Source organism: Dendrobates tinctorius, unplaced genomic scaffold (assembly GCF_039654945.1).
Source record: "Dendrobates tinctorius isolate UK_male_01 unplaced genomic scaffold, ASM3965494v1 ptg000196l, whole genome shotgun sequence".
Classification (NCBI taxonomy): Eukaryota; Metazoa; Chordata; class Amphibia; order Anura; family Dendrobatidae; genus Dendrobates; species Dendrobates tinctorius.
The window spans coordinates 12,608,013-12,631,128 of NW_027361863.1; the positions used below are offsets into that span (position 1 = coordinate 12,608,013).

The 23,116-nt window shown below is 41.3% G+C and overlaps 1 protein-coding gene and 1 pseudogene across 3 annotated transcripts in view; both read left to right on the plus strand.

Moving 5' to 3' along the window:
• The window catches only part of KCNIP2 (potassium voltage-gated channel interacting protein 2), a 603,893-nt gene that overhangs the window by 424,463 nt on the left and 156,314 nt on the right, over nt 1–23,116 (plus strand). The gene's annotated exons all lie outside the window — the stretch shown is intronic.
• Nucleotides 9,372–22,706, plus strand: LOC141056185 (zinc finger CCHC domain-containing protein 3-like; annotated as a pseudogene).

Consider the following 23,116-nt stretch of genomic DNA (forward strand, 5'->3'; position numbering starts at 1 on the left):
GGTCTGCCGGTCGCTGGGGCGCTGCGCTGCCGGGTGCTGGAACCGAACAATACACCGCTGCATCTGCAGAGCATGAGCCGTCTGGGGGGGCGTCCATGTACTGCGAATTAGGTGCCCCGACATTAGACCTAGACGTAGACCCCACAGAGGCTTCTACAGTTGTCCGTCCACAAAGTTTTCCAAAGTAGACATCAGGGTCAACGGATCGTAGATCTGCATCTCATTCTTTAGTGATTTCCTCTTTTTTTTGCTGTTATCTCTTTTGCGTCTTTGCTCCTTTTTTAAAAAAATCCTTTTCCCGCTTTTTTAATCATTGCTGTGAGCGCGGATCGACCATTCCTGATGTTTTCTCTTAATTCATCATCTGCCACTTTTCGAAAAGTCGCGCAGTTTTCGCATCTATAAATCCATAGCGGATTCTTTTTCCAGTTTGCAACGTTCTAAAGTATCGTGTGATTTAAAAAAAAAAGGTGTAAAAAGACCAAAAGAGCGATAAGAAAAAAAAGGCCAATCGATCGTTGCGTTTACTCATTTTGTTTAGTTTTGCAACCAGGTTGAAGACAGAAATGAAGAACATTTTTGATTTTGTGCAAAGTCCATGAATGATGAACTTGGCGCGAAGATTCTTCTCGCTGTCAGTGAATGGGAACATTCTTGTATAGGATGTGGGCATTAAATATAAACCGTTCCTAATGAACCAAGTGTATGTCTCCTGTAGGAAGTCACGCGCCTCTTGTAGAAAAGCTCATGTCTTCATTTGCTGACTGTAAGTAGAGAGTTTACAAATGGTGAATAAAAATGAGGAACAAAGGAAACAAGGGATCCTACTCTTGGAATGTGTTCATAGTTTCCATCATGGCAAGTGCCACTTCCATGGTATGTCAATCTCAGCTCTGCTGCATCTCTGCCTCATTTGTGTATTTTGTGAAAGACTCAACAGAGTCCTAAAGCGCAATCTTGGTGGGTGGTACCAGTAGCGTACCTAAAGTCTGATGGGCCCCGGTGCAAAATTTGGACCTGGGCCCCTACTTGCATGCTGATCAAATGTAACGGTCCTTGTAGCGTTCTAAATTCCATAAAGACATACGTGTTTCTATAATGACCCCCTTCATGAGCCCCTTCCTGTAATAATGTCCCCCATCCTAAACCCCTTCCTGTAATACAGTACCCATCCTGGCCCCTTCCCAAAGATAATGTCCCCCATCCTCGACCCCTTCCTGTAATAGTCCCCCATCCTAAACCCCTTCCTGTGTCCTCCATCCTGGCCCCTTCGCAGGGATATTGTCCCCCATCCTCGACCCCTTCCTGTAATAATGTCCTCCATTCTTAACCCCTTCCAGTAATACAGTACCCGTCCTGGCCAATTCCCAGGTATAGTGTCCCCCATCCTCGACCCATTCCTGTAATAATGTCCTATATCCTGGGTCAGTTCCATTAGTAATGTCAGCATCCTAATGTAATTTTTCCATCTTGTCTCCTTCCAGTAATAATGTCCCTCATACTGGGCCCCTTCATGCTATAGTATCTTCCATCCTGATCCCCTTCCTGTAATAATATTCCCCATACCGAGCCCCTTCCATTAATACAGTTCCCATCCTGGCCCCTTCCTGGTATAATGTATCCTGTCCTCAACCCCTTCCTGTAATTTTTCCATATTGTCTTCTCCCAGTAATATATGTCCCCCATACTGGGCCCCTTCATGCTATAATATCCTCCATCCTGAGCACCTTCCTGTAATAATGTCCCACATTTTGGGTCACTTCTATTAATAATATCAGCAAACTAGTGTAATTTTTCCATATTGTCTACTTCCAGTATTAATGTCCCCCCATACTAGGCTCTTTCATACTAAAATATCCTCCATCCTGAGCCCCTACCTGGAATAATGTCCCTATCCTGGCTCCTGGTATAATGTCCCGCATCCTCAACCCCTTCCTATAATTTTTCCATATTGTTTACTTCCAGTAATATATGTCCTCCATTCTGGGCCCCTTCATGCTATAGTATCCTCCATCCTGAGCCCCTTCCTGGAATAATGTCCCCCATCCTGGCCGCTTCCTGGTATAATGTCCCCCATCCTTGACCACTTCCTGTAATAAACTTCCACATCCTGGGTCACTTTCATCAATAATTTCAGCATCCTGGTGTAATTTTTCCATATTGTCCCCTTCCAGTAATATATGTCCTCCATTCTGGGCCCCTTCATGCTATAGTATCCTCCATCCTGAGCCCCTTCCTGGAATAATGTCCCCCATCCTGGCCGCTTCCTGGTATAATGTCCCCCATCCTTGACCACTTCCTGTAATAAACTTCCACATCCTGGGTCACTTTCATCAATAATTTCAGCATCCTGGTGTAATTTTTTCATATTGTCCCCTTCCAGTAATATATGTCCCCCATACAGGGCCCCTTCATAATATAGTATCCTCCATCCAGCCCCTCCCTAGTATAACGTCTCCCCTCTTGGGCTCGTCTTATTTTGACTCTGTTCTATAACACATTTAAGAGAAAAAAAACATTCTTCTCACCTTCTCCCGCTCCCATGATTTACGTCGTCTTCTTCTATAGCCGGCACAGAGGCCGCAGATGACTGCAGCACGCCTGCTATGGGTGATGCGTGACGTCACTGCAATGTGCCACCTGTGACTGGCATGCTGACGTCAGCTGCTAGCCTCTGATTAGTCGGCAGCCTCTATTGCAGTGCAGGGACTTGGCGGGTCTGTGCGCCGCAACATATTTCAGCTGAATGTGCAACCTGGGGCACACCGGCCCAGTCATGGTCGCACCTTCTACAACCACTGTTGTTATGCCCCAGGGTGGTAATTATGTAGCTGCTGCTTCATGCTGGGTTTTATTGGTACCCCCCCCTTAATCTTTTGAAGTACTGTCCCTTTAAATGTATTGCTAGCTTGATGCATTTTGTGACTTTTGAGTAAAGTTATAAAAATGCACATTTTTTTTCCCTACTTACTGCAGAAATATTTCCGTCCTATCATCTCAGGAATAATCACTTATACATGCGCTCTCCAGGGTTCACAGATAAATCTGTACAATTGCCGGCGGCATTACGCACCGCTGATTAGGAAGTGGCGGCGCTCCTGCATTTCTGTTTCCTGCGGAAGATTATTAAAATGTTTCTTATCCCTAATTATTGAGTAAATACGGAAACGTTCGCGTTATCATTAACCCCCTCATGTCCTGTCTGATTAGTAATGTGTTCCATATGTCCACGTTATAGAATCAACTGTGTCATCTCCGTCGTCTCCGCTCGTGGACCTGCAACCGGGATCAAACGATGTCGACTAAAATGACTTATTTATGTTAAATTTATTACAGTTGGCTCAGATGGGAATTCGGACTCGGTATGTGGTAGAGGATGGAGTGAGGACATGTGTTACAGTTACTTATCGCTGTTTTATCCTTTATGGGGACTATCAGAGCACAAGGACGGTGCAGGCACAGGCGCTGAGTCTGCAGCTTCCTCGGCTGCTGCCAGCTTTATATTACAGCTTTCCCTCTTTTGTAATCACCGGGATCGGCGATCACATCAATATTAGAGGAATACCTGTCATTCTACGTGACTGCTAAAAATAAGATATCTTGTGTGTACATGAAAAATAACACTATTTCTGGCCAGTATGTGACCGGTATCCTGCATTCTCACCAGTTTTCCCATCAGCAGACTCTGTCTCTAATTTCCAGCTGACTCTGAGCTAGTGGATGGAGATTAGCTGCTATGATGTCTCCCATACACAGACATGAGAGATTCCTGTTCCGCTGTCTCTGTGTAGCACATGCCTACACAGACAGAAGCAGGGCCGGCCCGAGAGATTACGGCGCCCTAGGCGAAACTATTTTGTTGCGTCCCTACTATTCTTGGCAGTAGATGAAAACTTGGGATATAAATTTAGGAGCAAAATAAACCACAACAACGATTAATTAACTCTCTCCTAACTCTTTAATCTTCTGAGAAGTTGTATAGGACAAATATATACAAAGTAATCAATAACACAAAACAAAAACGACCATAGGTAATTCAAATTTTTGTTTCCTTGCCTTTTTTTTTCAAAAAGGATGACACTAAGTCACCGAGATTAATTTGTTTAGCAACTTCAGATTCTATCGAAATTGTTGCCAACCCAACCAACCTCTCTTGCGTCATATTTGCCCTTAAATATGTACACTTTTCTTTCCATCCCTAAAACTTTTTGCCTTTTGAAAAGATTTTTTATAATTTTTTATATTTTTTCTCTGGCGTCCCCTTTGGGTCGGCGCCCTAGGCGGCCGCCTAGTTCGCCTATACGTTCGGGCCGGCCCTGTACAGAAGTAGCATGGAAGGCATTATTCAGCAGTACTGAGCAGTGTAGCTGTAAATCCAGGACTAGAGAAAAAAAATTACTATGAAGTTGTAGCATGTAAAAATGACATAACAGTATTGAGCAGTGTAGCTGTGAATCCATGGTAGGGATCAGATAAAACACTAACTAGAAAGCAGCTCCAACTGTGTGTTTCTCTCTCTGCTCTCTTTATAATGCAAAGAGAGTCATGGCCAGCGTTAGAACTCTCTGAAAGTGGCAATGTAAGATTTTTTCTTTCTGTTATACTTTTGCTGTGCATACGTAGACAAATACAAAATAAATGATATATCTGGTATGGGTATAACTTAGTGATCTTTAGGTTACATTTAAGTGACCGTTGTCGTTTTAACTAAAATGCCAAAGTCAATAGAACAAGTGCGCAACTTTGTAATATATCTTATCAGAGAAATCTGCCTTTTTCTCAACTTATCGGCCAGTTCTTCTCTCGATCATTCATCTCCTGAACTCGTTATTAACTCAGAAATACAAATAAAATCAAAGGCTGCTAGCTCACTGAGAGATCAGATTATAGTTTCCCATTGAATTCTATGGGAAAAGGAGGAAGGAGCAGCAATATAACAGTAGCTTTCTAGTAAGTGTTTATCTCACCCAGGTCTGGAGTCACAGCTACACTGCTCAATACAGCTGTATAATATCTTCCATACTGTTGTTGCTTCTGAACATGTGCTACATAATGACAGGAGTGTGGGAGTCTATTATATCTTTGATTGCAGTGTATGGGAGACATCATAACTGATAGTCTTCATCCACTAGCTCAGAGACAATTGAAAATGATAACTAGAGTTTGCAGATTAAAATAAAATGCAGAAAAAATATAATATAATTGCCTGGAATAGTGTTATTCATCATACACAGAAAGAGTATGTGTGTGGAGTGGGAGCTGAATCCTGGAGGCCAAAATAGGTTCAAAGGAGTTAAAGTCTGGAATTGATATGATTAATTGTATTTTTTCTGTGTCTATAGAGGGAAAAAAAACCCTCTTTTTTATCTTAGATATGGTGGCGGCTGTTCTGTCTTTAACTGTATAGTTCGCTCTCCTCTCTGCTAGATGACTTCATGTCCTCACAAGGTTATCTGATCTCAGTGAATACATAGATCTCAGTGCTATTGACCTTCCTCTGGTGTCCTTCTGTGTCTGCAGCTGCACTGGAAATCTAGACATGATTCCTGCGCTCCCCATACACATGCAGTCCTACATGCTGCCATTCCTCAGCTCAATTCCCCTTTAAGTACTAATCAGATCTTAGAATATATATATATAAATTAATTAATAGACTGTATGGAAAAGGGCTCATTCTGAGGAAGACTTTGCATTTTAGTTCCAAGTGCCCTTTATCTGAATATTAGGCATACAAAATGAAGGCTAAGTTACTGTTCATTTAAATATGTTGGCTTTTCCCTTTAATTAAGGTCAGCAGGCAGCTCACATCAATCATGGCTAAACTATTGGACATTTGGGAGTTGTTTCCTTTAAATTTTATTGAAATAAAAAAATATTTTCACTTGCACTACCAGCTTTCACCATTTTCATGGCATTCATTTTCCATAGACCATAATGCAACAGCGCCCCCTTCAACACGTTTTATTAATCTTTATTAGCTTTAGAACGAAGCATCCTATAGAAATTAAAGCGACTCTACTTTTTTATGAGAATGAGATAAAAAATAGCATTGTGGAAAGCGTACGTAGTAGTTGTATGAGAAGTTTGCATTTTCTTTTCACAGAAACAGCGCCATTCTTGTACAGTGGCTATGTTTGGTATTGCAATTCAACTTTTTCACTTTAATGGGATAAACCTAGAAAATCCAGCAGAAGTTGTATTAATAAAATGTGCAGCATTCTGATGGATAAAGCAATGTAAAGTATAAAAAAAAAAGCTGCAGCTCTCACCCCAGCACCATAGCCCTTAGAAACGAAGACCCTGAGCAATGTGGCATTAATGGCTATCCTAAAACAGGCTATCCTTTTACATTTACTAACGTTCTACTCGACTTTTGATGGTGGATTTCTACTTGTACAGAACAGGTGAACTGCATAAGAAGAGCTGCAGTATAAAGTACAGAGGAGAGACTTATGGATAAAGAAGCAACCAGAGCCTCTAACCTAAGAGCTTAAATAAGGATCAGTACCCAGAATGGAATAAATGGGAGGCACCACAGTGGGATGAAATTACTCGGGCGACTTGACCCATGAGTATAGAGCTAGGTCACATCAGGGCTAGCCACCGGTGTGTGCCACCTCTGGGGTTGGACAACATATTTGCCATCAGTCCTGACGTTACTGGGGTAATCCATAGTTGCCAACTGTCCTGACTTTCTCTAGTTTCCTAGGCTTAAAGAAGGGAGGACTTACATAAACACCCCCAAAAATGGTAATTCTATAGAAGACAGGCGCATTTCCAGGAGGATACGGGTTGGAGGTGTTTTAACCATGCACGGAAGTGTTGGTAAGTATGGCGACGATCCCTTGAACCGGAGCAAAGATGGTTGAGATTTGGATGTTCTAGGTCTCAATTTTGACTCTAAGGGGCATCTAATGAAGGATAACCAACACACCCCTGAAGCCACATATTTTGCCTAAGGGTGTGGCGAAACTGCTGCATTAATTTGGCACTGATATTTAGGTAACTGTCTGGCGGTATTATCTTTGCATCTTTCCTCAATTTTATTTCGATGACACATGGGGAACTTTATTGTAAACCATGTGGGTGGGGATCGTTGGGAGACACTGGCTAACCCTGAGCGGGTCATAGCTACCAACTTTTCATAAATCTTTTTCGGAAGATGGAGGATTGCGACGCTTGAAATGTTCCACAGTTTTATTTATGTAACAGAGCACGGCCCCCTGAATGTGCCCCTCAACACCGTGGCCTGTCCTCAACAAAGAAAACATTGGAAAAGTATTTCCCGGAAATTTGCTAACACTTCCTGGAGTCCGGAACATCTCCCTTAGGCCTGTTTCACACTTCATTTTTTTTTGTGTCAGTTAAAATCCGCCAAAATGGCGGAAAGCGGATCCGTTGGTAACTGATGTGAACGGATGACACTGGACCGTTTTTTTTGACGGATCCGATGAATGAAGAATTTTAAAGGAACCGCAGCCGAGAGAAGGAGAGAGAGAGAATTTTTTCCGTCCGCCAGAAAGGATTTCAGGGTTAAATTTCCGGCTGACTTCCTTCCTCCGGGCATGCGCACTGTAAAATGCGGATCCTGCAGCAAAAAAAACGTTGCATGGTCCGTCCAGGCATGTCAGCGGACGCAAAAAATTTGGCGGATCCGCAAAAAAAACGGATCCAACGGATGGCCATCCGTCAAGATCCGCCAGTAATGCAACTCAATGGGGAAAAAAACGGATCCGCCAAAAAAAATGGCGGATCCATTTTTTAAAAAAAAAACGGCGGATTTTGACTGATGGTCAAAAACGGAAGTGTGAAATAGGCCTTAGCAAGTACGGCAATCCCACAAACCTGAGCATAAAGGGTTGGGATTTGGATGCTCGCGGTCCTGGTTTTGGCTGTTAAAGAGTTGGTAAGGGGAGCATCAACTGTCTCTACTGAACGATGACCTAGACACTCCTGATCCGAGATTTTTTCCTAAGAGTGTGGAGAAACAGCTGCAGTGATATGGTCTGCTATTTAGGTAGCTGTCTGGCGGTATTATTTTTGCATCTTTCCACATGTTGTTTGGTGGCCACATGGAGAGCTTTTATATGGTGGGTGGGAGTCACCGATAGAATGTAATGCACTGGCAATGCCTTACCAACTTTTCATAAGTCTTTTTCGAAAAATGGAGGATTGTGGTGCTTGAAAGGCTCTAAAAACTTCATGTAAATCTCGTTTCCTCTCAAATTTTGTGAAGGCTTCTGCAGGAAATTTGCCAACTTTTCCTGGAGCCCGGAACATCTCCTCTTGTTTTTCAACAGTTGTCAAGTGCATAGTTGTCACATACGGATGCAAAGTATCTGCACATAACACGCAGACATGCATCACATACAACACACGCTTTTATAGGACGACCCCCTTAAACTAATTGCTGATTTTTTTCCCAAACACCCCGATGCAAAAAAGAAAAAAAAATGAACCTAGAACTTAATGTCACCAAATGTGGAGAGAGGACACCTAATATCTATCATTAGAATCCATAGTAACCGCATTAAGCAAATCAATGTTGATGATGGTGTCACCGGTATGGGAGGGCACACCTCCCCTCACTCTATCCCACTCTCGCTCTGTTTCTTCCTCGGCTTCTTCAATTTTATTTTTTCACTCTTCTCCTTCTTACTTTTTCTTTTCCCATTGATTTCCCTTCACTTTATTTTTTCTTCCCTTTCCCTTTGTCCCTCTTCTCGACCCACAAGGTGAACTCTAGACGTTGACTCCATTTACGGTACCTCCGGACCATCAACTCTTGCTTTTAAGTGCGTGGTTTTGGCAAACGACCTTTCTTTTCTCTTGCCAGAGTCTATTTTTTTTTCTATCTCTGATGGAGCAGGACATGAGCAGAAGAGAAGACTTTTATGAAGGCTTCTTCGTGCTTCCTTCTTTCTCCTCGCAACATACTTCATGGGGGATTCCACAGGACAAGATGTGATTGCCTCCAGCTGAGATGTTCGGATAACCTCTCAAAGGGGCTTGGAGGAGGATTGAGGGACGGAGGAAGGAAGGCACTACTTTGTGTTTGGGGCTACTTGTAGGTGCGTGCCATGCTACCGGACCACCATGAATCTGGATGGACTTGAGATGATAGCAGTCCTGGTGGTCTTAGCCTTGTTCGTAAAAGTTCTGGAGCAGTTTGGCCTTTTCGAACCGGTTGGAGCCGAAGGTAAAGTATAAAATACACTTCTTTCTTCAGATCTTTTCGGATTAATTCTGGTAAATGATCACTGATCAGATCAGCTGCTGCGGAAAAGGTTAAGTGATTCTTCATTACAATTTCTTTTAATGAGTAAATTCAATTAAAATTGATTGTAGGAAAATTACGGATTGGAGAAGTGAATGAATCTGCAGATGTAGCAGGGTTGGGTTTGCCAGATGTAGCAGAGCTGATTGTAACATTTGGCTTAACTCGTCATGATACTGAGAATTTTGTTTCATAAATTATAAATGAACCGACTTTTTTTTTAATATTTTAAAAAAAAATTTATGTACCGTATTTTTGTACGTAACAATAAAATACTGCCACATTTGTGTAAATCCCGACTAATTCCGGGACTAACTTTAAGGCTAAAACTCCAGAGCTACTTGATTCTTTGCACTTACTATGGCATTGGGGATAGCGTTATGGTCATTTCGTGACGATAGAAAAAAATTTGGACCATAGGGGCCCCTGGAAATTAGACTACATGTGATTTGTTGAAAAAAAATATATAATAAATCCGAGATGTTGATCTGGAGGTTCCACGTGGGGATTAAAGTTTTGAGTATCCGTCTGACTCTCAGTGGCAACTTTTTTTTTCTCATAGGAAACAAAGTTACTAACATTGTTGCTGGCAACTTAGTGCTCCCTTAGTTCCTCCCCTAGGACTTTCAGGGGTGGTTCAGTACAGCCCAGCTATGCCCACTGGTGGGCAGGGGTGGAGTAAAACTTGATTCTTTTCCCTGTAAAATTTCGAGGATTGTTTCCAAAACAAATCGACACAATTACAATTTATTAAGAAACAGCGAGGTTGCATCATTGTTGTTTGTTTTCTCTGTTTTTATAGAGTTTGTTTTCTTAGTTTATACGGCACCCATCGGTTTAGTGCTGTCATGATCCAGGACGGGGTTTCGCTTTGGCCCGTCCTGGTCAGACAGTGGGTTAATTGTTTCTGCCTCTCTCTGGCAGAGGTTGGCTATTTAAGGCTCACTGGACCTGGGTCCGGTGTCAGTTATACTCCTGCCCTCGGCTGAGTTAGTTGACCTCTTGTATACGTGTGCCTTGTGCCTGATAACTTGTTGCTTGTTTGGTTTTGATCCGGTTCTGTCCCTGTTACGAGTTCTGCCTGACCCTCTTGTACCACACCGCCCTCTCGTGTATGACTCTCTGATTGTGACTTGACTATTCTCTGGTCATCCCTTTTGTACCGCACCGCCCTCTCGTGTATGACTCTCTGATTGTGACTTGACTATTCTCTGGTCATCCCTTTTGTACCGCACCGCCCTCTCGTGTATGACTCTCTGCTTGTCTGACCTGCGTTTTTCTCTCCTCTACTACAGTATTCCTGCAGTAGGTACACTGCATCATCTGCAGTAGTAGGATGCTAAGCCCCACCCCCTACAGTCACATGATCGTAGGTCCTGGTACTCCTTACTATTTTCCGTGCCTCAGGTCCTGTCTGCTTAATCCTTCACTACCGTATTGGGCCCCGTGCTCTCCCGCAGTGTGGGTAAGTCACCCTGCTCAGCCGTGGTAGTTGCCGACGCTGACAGGATCCTGACAAGTGCTCAGTGATAAACACTCTGTGTGCTGCCATACGGTGCCATAAGAGAATAGTGTAAAAACATGTTCATCCCATGGAACGTACCGGGGTTTATTTTGTCAAATTTACATGAATTACATATAACGGTACAGTCGGACCCCAGAGAGGTGTATGGGCGCTATTTTTTTGTGTGTGCCTGAACCCATGATCACAGAATCCTACCCTGCATGTGTTAATAAATTGCTATCATACCATAATGACAATGCCAGGAGATCCACCGTAAAGGCTGTGAGTGAAATACCTTGCACATATGGGAGAGAATGTGAAACAAATGTGAATGATTACATGATACAATGCGTTTGGGAGCGAGGAGCATCCACTCTTATCTTCTCCCCCTTACTTCTTAAGTATTAATGACCAGAGAGGCCACAAACAGAATAGATTACATAGAAAGAGAGGCCAGGAGACTCATTGCTCTCTGAACAAGAGAAAGCATTGATTTTCTAACCTTTTTTATATATTACATTCGTGTCTCATTTTTACACTGCAACAATCCCTATAATTTTTTAACTTAAGTCAGTAGAACACGTGACTACAAGAAACTTTCAAATATGTCACTAGAAGGCAATGTCATTTTCCTGCCTGTAGACCCGTTTGCCTAACTGGTAGACTCTGTAAATGTTAAGAAATCTCCTCAGTCCCTAAAAGAAAAAAAAAACTTCTCGGGTAAAACAGTGAAGAGAAAACTGAAAGGGGGATAGGAGGGAGATGCAGCTGCAGCATCTCATTTAGTGTCTCAGTTAAACAGCATGAAATGTAGAGGGGAGAAATCTGATTGGCTAATATCATGCCCTCCCATTCATCAAGTGTGAACAGATAGGATGAGACCCAAGAGGCAGAGGTGATGCAGATTTTCAGTTTAAAGGAGCAGAAGCAAAATGGAGAAATTAATTACTTAGAAACTTGCCAGGGAAGTATGACAAGTTTTCTACTTTTAGATTACTTCAACCTATAATGTCATCTTTAAAGCTTATCTCTGGCACGTGATTTGCATCTTTCAGTACATAGTGATGTGGATCATGGCGGTATAACCAGGGCATCTTCTTTATATGATTATACTGTGCCTTAACAAAGTATTCATACCCCACATTTTTCACGTTACACCCACAAACTTTAATGTATTTTATTGGGATTTTATGTGATATACCGCCATAAAGTAGAAAGAATTTGTGAAGGGTAAAGGAAATAATTTTCTAATTATTTTAAATAAATCTGAAAATTGTGAGCTGCATGTCTTTCTTCTTGCTACTCTTCCGTAAAGTCTAGACTTGTGGAATACTCGACTAATACATAATTGTCCTGTGGACAAATTCTCTCACCTGTGCTGTGGATCTCTGCAGATCCTCCAAAGTGACCATGGACATTTTGGCTGCTTCTCTAATTAGTGCTCTCCTTGCTTGGGATGTCAGTTTAGGTGGACGGTCATGTCTTGGTAGGTTTGCAGTTGTGTCATACGTCTTCCATTTTTGGATGATGGATTGAATAGGGCTCTGTGAGCTGTTCACAGCTTGGACTATTTTTTTTAAAACCTAACCCTGCTTTACTCTTCTCCACAACTTTATCCCTGACCTGTCTAGTGGGTTCTTTGGTTTTCATCATGCTGTTTGATCCATAATGTTCTCACACAAACATCTGAGTCCTTCACAAAACAGCTGTAGGTATAAGGAGGAGAAATCACACACACAATGTACTAATTATGTAACTTCTGGAGTCCATTGGTCACTCAAGATTTTATTTAGGGTTGTCTGACTACTGGGGGTTGAATACAAATGCACATGACAATTTTTAGATTTATATTTTTTTTAAAAATTCGAAAACCCTGTATCATTTGACAGCAGCCAAACATAAAAACCCGATATAAATCTGATATTGCTGTAGTCACACCGACCCGAAGAATTGTCACCTAATCAGTTATACCGCACGAGAAACGGAGTAAAAAATAAAACCAATTCTTCATTTGCTGTTGACTTGTTCATTCTGCCTCCCAAAGATCGCAGTAAGGCTCAGCACACATTTATACTGAACTCTGAGCTGAGCGCTTACATTGGGGTTTCCATGTAAATCTCTGAAAAACATGATTCAAACAAAACCCCTGGTGGAAGATTCCCTATAATGAGGCAAATGGAGACACTGTGGATGCCATCTGGTCTGTGATCCTATGGAGTATTTTTAAGCAAGCATAAAAGTGCCTTCGGCCACTGAAAGGGAGGACATCACTGAACAGAAGCCAGATGAGGTTTGAAGTAACTCTGCTGCCTAATTATAGTGAATGGATCCCTCGGGGTTTTCATCTGAATCACGTCAGTTGGAGATTTAGACGAAAACCCCGAGGTAAATGCTCAACGTAGAGCGCAGGATAAATGATCGCAAATGTTATGTAAAATGCTCCCAATTAAAGCTTCAAATCAATCCACACAAAAAAAGCACGTCCCCACTCAGGTTTGTCATCTGTCAATGGAAATATAGGGGCTTCCATGTTATAGGTAGTAGAAAGGCTCTGGACAAGCAAAAATATCTCCTCACATCACAAAAAAATCCAGCAAATTCACATACAAATACTGTACATCTTATGTACAAATACATGATACATACGCATCATATATACACATACTGTACAACACACATTCATTATACATCATACGTATGCATACATCACAAATGAACATACTACACATAACATATACACACATACATCATACATACACATCATACATAGATATGCATCAAACATACCTCACACAAACATATTTATTGTATACACATACATCATACGTACAAATTCATCACACATACATGTACTGCACTTCTTATATACAAATACATTATATATACACATCATTTATACACATACTGTACAACACACATACATAATACATCATACGTATGCATTCATAATACAAACACATACATCACACATATGGTTCCTATGTACACATACATCATACATACGCTTCCTATACATAATGCATAGACATACATGATACATACACATCACATATACACATACATCACACACCTATCTTTTGTACACATACATCACACATACACACATTTTACGCACTCATACATATGAAGAAGTGTCCTGTAAACGAAACTGAGTTGGAGCTAATACACACTTGCATAAAAATGGGCAGTACTAAGCATTTTGGGGTCATTTCTGTGCTAAACTACTGGGGTTTAATGTTTAGAGGCATTCACTCATGTGTGCACATGGGATATTTGCCCTAAACACTGGGATGCCAAGCAAAGATTTACAGCCAGAAAGTTGACACAGTTCCTATATTATTGATAAGGAACCGCACATCTCTTTGAAGCTTTCAGAGGATAATTTCATAGCACTTCTGGAGCCTTTTCAAAAGCCGATATTTCATGTCTGTTCACTTCATCGATCAATCTCTTGGCAGCCTGAATATATGGCCGATCTGAGGATGTGATATCATATAACTATTAGGAAGATCCTGGGTTGGAACTGACCTGTTATCTGTAAATAAGGACCTTAGAGAGGAAAATATAAAACATGTATATTACATAGATTGAGAAGACAATGAGGAATCAGATACAAAGCGGAGAGCTCTATCATGTTGTTTTATTTTAAATATCTTAAATCTATCAATAACTAGTACTATAATGTAACTATTAAAATACTAATCTTAAACACAAGAATATAACTACTATAATACTGCCCCTATGTACAAGAGTATAACTACTATAATACTGCCCCTATGTACAAGAATATAACTACTATAACACTACCCCTATGTACAAGAATATAACTACTATTATACTGCCCCTATGTACAAGAATATAACTACTATAATACTGCCCCCTATGTACAAGCATATAACTACTATAATACTGCCTCTATGTACAAGAATATAACTACTATTATACTGCCCCTATGTACAAGAATATAACTACTATAATACTGCTCCTATGTACAAGAATATAACTACTATAACACTACCCCTATGTACAAGAATATAACTACTATAATACTGCCCCTATGTACAAGAATATAACTACTATAATACTGCCCCTATGTACAAGAATATAACTACTATAATACTGCCCCTATGTACAAGAATATAACTACTATAATACTGCTCCTATGTACAAGAATATAACTACTATAATACTGCTCCTATCTACAAGAATATAACTACTATAATACTGCCCCTATGTACAAGAATATAACTACTATAACACTACCCCTATGTACAAGAATATAACTACTATAATACTGCTCCTATGTACAAGAATATAACTACTATAATACAGCTCCTATGTATAAGAATATAACTACTATAATACTGCCCCCTATGTACAAGAATATAACTACTATAATACTGCTCCTATGAACAAGAATATAACTACTATAATACTGCCCCTATGTACAAGAATATAACTACTATAATACTGCCCCCTATGTAAAAGAATATAACTACTATAATACTGCTCCTATGTACAAGAATATAACTACTATAATACTGCTCCTATGTACAAGAGTATAACTACTATAATACTGCTCCCTATGTACAAGAAGATAACTACTATAATACTGCTCCTATGTACAAGAATATAACTACTATAATACTGCCCCTATGTACAAGAATATAACTATAATACTGCTCCTATATACAAGAGTATAACTACTATAATACTGCTCCTATGTACAAGAATATAACTACTATAATACTGCCCTCTATGTACAAGAATATAACTACTATAACACTACCCCTATGTACAAGAATATAACTACTATATTACTGCCCCTATGTACAAGAATATAACTACTATAATACTGCCCCCTATGTACAAGAATATAACTACTATATTACAGCTCCTATGTACAAGAATATAACTACTATATTACTGCCCCTATGTACAAGAATATAACTACTATAATACTGCTCCTATGTACAAGAATATAACTACTATAATACTGCCCCTATGTACAAGAATATAACTACTATAACACTACCCCTATGTACAAGAATATAACTACTATAATACTGCTCCTATGTACAAGAATATAACTACTATAATACAGCTCCTATGTATAAGAATATAACTACTATAATACTGCCCCCTATGTACAAGAATATAACTACTATAATACTGCTCCTATGAACAAGAATATAACTACTATAATACTGCCCCTATGTACAAGAATATAACTACTATAATACAGCTCCTATGTACAATAATATAACTACTATAATACTGCCCCCTATGTAAAAGAATATAACTACTATAATACTGCTCCTATGTACAAGAATATAACTACTATAATACTGCTCCTATGTACAAGAGTATAACTACTATAATACTGCTCCCTATGTACAAGAAGATAACTACTATAATACTGCTCCTATGTACAAGAATATAACTACTATAATACTGCCCCTATGTACAAGAATATAACTATAATACTGCTCCTATATACAAGAGTATAACTACTATAATACTGCTCCTATGTACAAGAATATAACTACTATAATACTGCCCTCTATGTACAAGAATATAATTACTATAACACTACCCCTATGTACAAGAATATAACTACTATATTACTGCCCCTATGTACAAGAATATAACTACTATAATACTGCCCCCTATGTACAAGAATATAACTACTATAATACAGCTCCTATGTACAAGAATATAACTACTATATTACTGCCCCTATGTACAAGAATATAACTACTATAATACTGCTCCTATGTACAAGAATATAACTACTATAATACTGCCGCTATGTACAAGAATATAACTACTATATTACTGCCCCTATGTGCAAGAATATAACTACTATAATACTTCCTCCTATGTACAAGTATATAACTACTATAATACTGCTCCTATGTACAAGAATATAACTACTATAATACAGCTCCTATGTACAAGAATATAACTACTATAATACTGCCCCTATGTACAAGAATATAACTACTATAATACTGCTCCTATATACAAGAGTATAACTACTATAATACAGCTCCTATGTACAAGAATATAACTACTATATTACTGCCCCTATGTACAAGAGTATAACTACTATAATACTGCTCCCTATGTGCAAGAATATAACTACTATAATACTGCCCCTATGTACAAGAATATAACTACTATATATATAACTTCCTCCTATGTACAAGTATATAACTACTATAATACTGCTCCTATGTACAAGAATATAACTACTATAATACAGCTCCTATGTACAAGAATATAACTACTATAATACAGCTCCTATGTATAAGAATATAACTACTATTATACTGCCCCTATGTACAAGAATATAACTACTATAATACTGCCCCTATGTACAAAAATATAACTACTATAATACTGCTCCTATATACAAGAGTATAACTACTATAATACTGCTCCCTATGTATAAGAATATAACTACTATAATACAGCTCCTATGTACAAGAATATAACTACTATAATACTGCCTCCTATGTACAGGAATATAACTACTATAATACTGCCCCTATGTACAAGAATATAACCACTATAATACTGTCCCTATGTACAGGAATATAACTACTATAATACTGCCCCTATGTACAAGAATATTACTACTATAATACTGCCCCTATGTACAGGAATACAACTACTATAATATTGCCTCTTATGTACAAGAATATAACTACTATAATACTGCCCCTATGTACAAGAATATAACTACTATAATACTGTCCCTATGTACAGGAATATAGCTACTATAATACTGCCCCTATGTACAGGAATATAACTACTATAATATTGCCTCTTATGTACAAGAATATAACTACTATAATACTGCCTCCTATGTACAGGAATATAACTACTATAATACTGCCCCTATGTACAAGAATATAACTACTATAATACTGTCCCTATGTACAGGAATATAACTACTATAGTACTGCCCCTATGTACAAGAATATTACTACTATAATACGGCCCCCTATGTACAAGAATATAACTACTATAATACTTCCCCTATGTACAAGAATATTACTACTATAATACGGCCCCTATGTACAGGAATATAACTACTATAATATTGCCTCTTATGTACAAGAATATAACTACTATAATTCTGCTCCTATGTACAAGAATATAACTACTATAATACTGCTCCTATGTACAAGAATATAACTACTATAATATTGCCTCGTATGTACAAGAATATAGCTACTATAATACTGTCCCTATGTACAGGAATATAACTACTATAATATTGCCTCGTATGTACAAGAATATAACTACTATAATACTGTCCCTATGTACAGGAATATAACTACTATAGTACTGCCCCTATGTACAAGAATATTACTACTATAATACGGCCCCCTATGTACAAGAATATAACTACTATAATACTTCCCCTATGTACAAGAATATTACTACTATAATACGGCCCCTATGTACAGGAATATAACTACTATAATATTGCCTCTTATGTACAAGAATATAACTACTATAATTCTGCTCCTATGTACAAGAATATAACTACTATAATTCTGCTCCTATGTACAAGAATATAACTACTATAATATTGCCTCGTATGTACAAGAATATAGCTACTATAATACTGTCCCTATGTACAGGAATATAACTACTATAATACTGCCCCTATCTACAGGAATATAACTACTATAATACTGTCCCTATGTACAAGAATATAACTACTATAATACTGCCCCTATCTACAGGAATATAACTACTATAATACTGCCTCCTAGCTGTGAGGTCATGTCTCAGCAGTTCTCCTCATGTTTGGCCCGGGGAGGGGCCACCTTGGGCGGGGAAGCTCCCCATGCAAGGCCCAGGCTTTTCGGCTTACACTGGTAGAAAGCTCCCAGGCTTCTTCCAATGGAAATACACATCCCAGAGCCACCATTAAGCAATGTAAACCAACAAGCCAAAGCTCCACTGCTTCCGTGAAGGAAGAAAGTAGAGCTAATGCGAGTAAAGTTATGGAAGATACGCCAGCTCCAGTAACAACAAGGAAATCTGAAGTAAAAGTGTCAGTATGTAAAGAAATGCAGAAAAGCCCAAGGTCCAGTAATTCCCCAATGGAATTTTCTATCAGTGAACAGAGTCAGCCTGGTGCACAGGAGGTGAAGCAGACGCCATTAGCAGCCTCAGGTGCAGCTCACTCCTCCACACAGCCAGAGCCAGACATCTCTGGAGAAGCATGGTAAGGAAAACCTGCAGCGAGACATGGTGAGAGTTATGGCGCGCTCAGGACACAGAAGGCCGCAGGTGGGTGGCAGCAGTAAAAGTGCTGTGGAGCCCGGAGCCAGCGGTGACACCATAAAGTCATCTGTGATAAAACCAAAGGAGACTCCGGCATTCAAACACCATGAGCCACTGTCCAAGCCAAAACCTCAGAGGGAGACAGCGCGTGCACCAGAGCTGCAGCTGGCGGAGGAGATACCGACCCTGGTGAAGAAGATGGAGGAGTTACAGCAGCACAAAGAAATGCTGCAAATGGAGACTGATACTAATGTGATATATAAACTAAAGGCCGCTCATCCTGACAAGAAAGCTGTGTGTGACCAGAGACTTTACTCACTGGGTGTGGAGCTGGCCAATGTGGTCATGGACATAAACTGTATCCTAGGGAGGATGGGGCCCCTGGCAGAGACCTACATTAACATAGACTGTATCCTGGGGAGGATGGGCCCACTGGCAGAGACCTGAAGGGACATAGACTGTATCCTGGGGAGAATGGGCCCACTGGCAGTGACCTCCATGGACATAGACTGTATCCTGGGGAGAATGGGCCCACTGGCAGAGACCTACAGGGACATAGACTGTATCCTGGGGAGGATGGGGCCACTGGCAGAGACTTACAGGGACATAGACTGTATCCTGGGGAGGATGGGCCCACTGGCAGAGACCTCCATGGACATAAACTGTATCCTGGGGAGGATGGGGCCCCTGGCAGAGACCTACAGGGACATAGACTGTATCCTGAGGAGGATGGGCCCACTGGCAGAGACCTACAGGGACATAGACTGTATCCTGGAGAGGATGGGGCCCCTGGCAGAGACCTACAGGGACATAGACTGTATCCTGGAGAGGATGGGGCCCCTGGCAGAGACCTACAGGGACACAGACTGTACCCTGGGGAGGATGGGGACCCTGGCAGAGACCTACAGGGACACAGACTGTATCCTGGAGAGGACGGGGACCCTGGCAGAGACCTACAGGGACACAGACTGTACCCTGGGGAGAATTAGGCCCCAGGCAGAGACCTCCAGGGACGTAGACTGTATCCTGGAGAGGACAGGGCCCCTGGCAGAGACCTACAGGGACATAGACTGTACCCTGGGGAGGATGGGGCCCCTGGCAGAGACCTACAGGGACATAGACTGTATCCTGGGGCGGATGGGGCCCCTGGCATAGACCTTTCTGGGACATAGACTGTATCCTGGGGAGGATGGGGCCACTGGCAGAGACTTACAGGGACATAGACTGTATCCTGGGGAGGATGGACCCACTGGCAGAGACCTACAGGGACATAGACTGTATCCTGGAGAGGATGGGGCCCCTGGCAGAGACCTACAGGGACATAAACTGTATCCTGGGGAGGATGGGGCCCCTGACAGAGACCTACAGAGACATAGTCTGTACCCTGGAGAAGATGGGGCCACTGGCAGAGACCTACAGGGACATAGACTGTATCCTGCGGAGGGTGGGCCCACTGGCAGAGACCTACAGGGACATAGACTGTACCCTGGGGAGGATGGGGCCACTGGGAAAGACCTACAGGGACATAGACTGTATCCTGCAGAGGATGGGCCCACTGGCAGAGACCTACAGGGACATAGACTGTACCCTGGGGAGGATGGGGCCCCTGGCAGAGACCTACTGGGACACAGAGTGTATCCTGGGGAGAATGAGGCCTCTGGCAGAGACCTACAGGGACATAGACTGTACCCTGGAGAGGATGGGGCCCCTGGCAGAGACCTACAGAAACCAGGAACGGTTCACATCTCACAAACCGGATTTTGGTGATGAGTCCACTGCCTCTGATGCTGAGTTAGGGTCACAGACAGTACAGGATGAACTTCAGAAGCAGCAGACACGGCCCGTTTTATAATCAGCAAGATTCTGTTTCCAGGAGGGACAAGTACTGCAGCAGCAGCATGCACCTCAGATTCATGCAGCAGAGGCACCACAAGTCCCAGAATACGCAACACAAGAGCAGGACATTGCATGTGTGACTGTTTGTATTGGTGGTGCACAGCAGAGCCCTAATACTGACTCACAGACTGGGGATTACCACACTGTACCCATGGGGTTGGAGGCTGTAGGAGGCTCACAATCTGTAGTGGATTTCACATTCCCTGTTGACAGTGATATTATTGTTGATACCAATGTGCAGGATATGTGCGATTTCCCCCCTTTAATACCTATTGCACAAGAAGTGACAGATTCCCCTGCAGCAGACCCTCACCCGATCAGTCATCCCAGTGTGACCCGGCAAGTTCCCCCCAGTAATGCATGGAGCCGTGGTGCTTTGTCCAGCACCTCCAGTGCCAACTATGCTGGCCAGGCGTTCAAAACAAGAAATGTGGTGTGATTTAAGCACAGAGGTGCCAAGGAGATCCTGCCAGACAGGAGGTTTGAGGTCAGGGAGCTTCTGTGCCGCCAGATGGGGTTTGTGCCAGTCAGCATCTTGGCAGTGATTAATCTTCCAGACAGGGCTATGATGTCAGCCTTAAGCTCATGTCTGATCTGGACAGAGTCTGGGCCAATTTCCCCAAGTTCAGGGACACGGATGATTGGAACAAATTTATCTTTGTTCCCATTTTCATGCCAGATACAGTTACTGTAAATATCATCTTTTGGAATGAGGCTCTTCCCCCCGCAGGACATTGTGGTGTGACTCCAGAGACATTGTGACCTTGTCTTTGATCTCACCAAGAATCAAGACAATGATGGTACCTGGACGGGAGGGTGGAGAGTCCTGGTCAAGCTGCGGCAGAACAACAACATTACTACCCACTTACCCAACACCTTCTTCAATGGGAGGGAGAAAGGCGTTTGCTTCTATCCTGGGCAGCCTCGCAAGTGCTGTAAATGTGGTAAAGCAGGTCATCTGGCAAATATCTGTACTGTGGTCAAGTGCAGCCTGTGCGGGGAAGTAGGCCATGTACCTGCAGACTGCCAAAATATAAAGTGTAGCCTGTGTGGCAAAATTGGCCACCCTCACTAGGACTGTCCAGATACCTGTCATAACATCTGCAGGGACTTTCCTGATGAGGATTTGGTGGTAGAGGCAGAGGCTCAGGAGAGGGAGCCCTTAATGTCAAGGGAGATACTTACTAGATCAGAAATGCCCCAGGAGTCACACCATGTAACACCAGAGCAGCAGGGGCACAGAAGGCACAGGGGAGAATGTAGGTCATCCCCCAAGGCCATCAGCCAGAGGAAGCCTGTGCTTCTGTTTCTCCATTACTACTTGTTAATGGTAACATCAAGTAGAGCAAAAGGAGGAAAAAAAAAACGTCCTCCTGTAAACCCGAGGAGTGATATGGCCATAATGCCAGAAAAATACTCAGCAGCGGTGTTGGTTGTGTCTAACAGATATGAAGTTCTGTCTGAGTCAGAGGGAAATTCTGAACAAGAACTGAAAAGAATAGAGGCAGAATGTGACAGGGATATACAGGACCATTCGCCTACAAGGCGGAAGCCCTTAGCCCATAGACGCTAATGTAGCATCAGACATGGAGACTGGTGGTGGACAAAACAATTCCAAAATATGATGATGGGGTCTACTTCTCTGCTCCTCTTATGTATTGTTTTGGTGGAGTTTTCTTTAAAAATTGCATCAAATAAAGTGACCAGCATTAAGACCAATGGACTTGAGCTATTGTATTGTAACTTTTTATTTTATTGAACTTGTATTGTCTTTGCTGAATGATTACTGTTTTGACATTTATGGTCAGAATGTATAGTAATATGTACTGATTGTTTTTACTAAAAAAATTACCCCTATGTACAGGAATATAACTACTATAATACTGCCCCTATGTACAAGAATATAACTACTATAATACTGCCCCTATGTACAAGAATATAACTACTATAATACTGCCCCTATGTACAAGAATATAACTACTATAGTACTGCCCCTATGTACAAGAATATAACTACTATAATACTGCCCCTATGTACAAGAATATAACTACTATAATACTGCCCCTATGTACAAGAACATAACTACTATAATACTGCCCCTATGTACAAGAATATAACTACTATAATAC